The 2,500-nt window shown below is 40.5% G+C and overlaps 1 long non-coding RNA gene across 1 annotated transcript in view; it reads right to left on the bottom strand.

The window, feature by feature from the left end:
- Window positions 1-1,722: 1,722 nt before the first annotated feature.
- Window positions 1,723-2,500, bottom strand: part of LOC113813374 (uncharacterized) — a 3,139-nt gene continuing 2,361 nt past the window's right edge. Inside the window, exons 1-2 of the long non-coding RNA XR_003476388.2 lie at window positions 2,393-2,500; window positions 1,723-2,116 (exon numbers count right to left, since the gene is read on the bottom strand). The exon at window positions 2,393-2,500 is cut by the window's right edge and continues 2,361 nt beyond it. This is a non-coding gene — a long non-coding RNA (uncharacterized lncRNA). The remainder of the gene's footprint in view (window positions 2,117-2,392) is intronic.

Below are 2,500 nucleotides of genomic sequence, written 5' to 3'. Positions count from 1 at the left end.
AGGGAACCCTTGTATATCACATATTTCAAAAAACAGCTGCAGCATAAAATCACGCAAGCAGACGAGGCTAATCAGACACACGAGTGTTCTCTGGTACACAAAAAGTGCATGAACATTACCAAGCTTAACGTCCCCATAAATAAGATACCAAAAGGTCGATCCATTCCCCCATGGAAAACTCATCACTGATTGTGCACTTTACATGTCTACCGCAAAAAAACTGTACCTAACTGCGTGTTGAAGCAATTTGCTTTGTCGACGGTAAAGGAACACTTAGAGTCTATGGGCAATGTGTACGAGTGTTCCGCTGACGGATCCGTACAGTCTAGATACAAAGCTGGTTGTGCTTGCGCTGTATATAAAAATGATTTATTGCAACATCAAGTTCATATGAGAGTACAAAATTGGGCCAGCACTACTCAAGCGGAGTTGGCAGGTATACTCCTTGCAACATAATACTTAATGTCTGGGGCTCTGGATAGTTCTTTGTGATTCTCAAAGCGCACTTCGGACACTTAAGTTCCTTCAAAACGGAGAGTGATGAGGAAATTGTGAACTTCATTAAGCGTGACGTAACTTATGCAAGAGAGCGCAATTTTAACACAGTTTGTATGGATACCATCTCATGTTGGTATACTCAAGCATGACCATGTCGACAAATTTGCGAGAGGCTTGTAGCAAAGATATAAATATAGATCTTGGGATGCCTCTTGCCAGGGTTGCGCACATTAAAAAGTTCTCATAATGAAGAACTAATGGATCTGACAAGTTCACAAAGGCCTGAAAGCTGTAGTATAAGGCACTACGATCAGTATAGAGATTGTAAGCCCTCCTATGGGTGGCACCTAAAATAATCAGACATGACGAGGTTATTGTCAGAATACGTTTAGGTTATAGAATGTACTGGCAACTGCAAAGTGCAAGAAGTGCAGATGAATCTAGACGTAGACTGTGCAACGAGGAAAAGCGAACGCTTGAGCATTATATCTCGAAGTGTCATGTGATACAGCCTTTCAGACCACCTAACATGACGTATAAAGAACTGTTATGTAAACACAAAGGCAAAGGTAGATCAACTTAAGTAATATACGTTTGCATGCTGCATAACATATTCCCATTTCACTATATATGATTAATGTAATCACAGAATACTGTACTCTATCGAATGTATGTGAATATATGTAACTGTAATCACGATTACCCACGCCTGAGCAGTTAGCCAGGGTGGTAAATAAACAACTAAAATGCAAATAGAATGGTTTAAAAAAAAACGCAGGATAACAGTATAATTATAATTATTATCATTAGCATTCTTATTATGAATTATATTATTATGTTTATAATCAACATTTTCATTATGATTTTCAGTACCATTATAATTATTATCGTTGTTACTAGTATTATATAAAAAGACATAAACATTAATATAATAATATAAGGGGTTTCCAAGAACAAACAAAATATACTTCAGCACACTTCCCGTGTCCCTTCCAACACACATATCAGTCACTACATATGACATTTCCCTTCTCTTTTTGGTCTGCCTTCTTATGCTACAGCCTCATGGTATTTCTTGAAACAGTTTCTGGATGCAATGAGGCAGAGGTGCACCTTGCAGACCTGGCAGACAATGTTGGAGCGTATGATGTTCCCCTGTCTGCACACAGATGATATCCATTATGTACAACTGTACTTAGCCAAAGTTTGAAGTAAATACATATGGATGCATGGATATATATATTTCCCATAAATTTTACACAATGCTTCGCGTTGAGAGTGTCACATTTTTGTGAATCTGTCATTTATTCGAGTCATATTTACAAGAGCTAGTGATATACTCTCAGCGTCTTCGTGCTTCCGAAGAGGCCCTTACAACCTGTCGCTCTAACTGGAGACATCACTAGTATCTGTAGCCTCTGTTGAATTCGCGGCTGTCGTATCGGTCGTCAAATTCAAAGCTGGCGGATTCGTCGCTGTGGTCGTACCTTCCGGAGTACGGCCTGGCGAACACGGGACGACCCCAGCCACCGTCGCCCAACCGCCGGGAGGCCGCGAGGGCGAGGCTCACCTGCGCCGCGAACACCAGCACCAACACCACCAGGAGTCTGCAGCTCATCTGGAGTCGCAGGAAAACAATGGAGAGTTGCACAACATACACTTAAGAGATGTAGTTTAGTCACATTATCAAACATATCGGTATACACAAAGGCAAATAATGCAATGAATATACGTGATGGAATTACTCTACATTAAGTACTAATGATAATGAGCGAAATACAAGAGAGCAACAATCATAGCAATAGCAATACTACAAAATTAAGTAAGTATAACACTACAGTGATAATTATATCATGAATAATTCCACAGCAGAAGTCTCGTACAAATGACATACCATCTCGAAGTCCTGAGTATTCAGAAGGGAAATAAACTCCCAAGGTCTGGACAGGGTTGTGGTGCCCGCCTCGGTCCCCAGGGTTTTTATGCAGGCTTACACCCCATC

This window comes from Penaeus vannamei, chromosome 34, assembly GCF_042767895.1.
Source record: "Penaeus vannamei isolate JL-2024 chromosome 34, ASM4276789v1, whole genome shotgun sequence".
Lineage (NCBI taxonomy): Eukaryota > Metazoa > Arthropoda > Malacostraca > Decapoda > Penaeidae > Penaeus > Penaeus vannamei.
The sequence above is the reverse complement of the archived record's forward strand: the minus strand, read 5'-3'. Positions and strand labels throughout refer to the sequence as shown.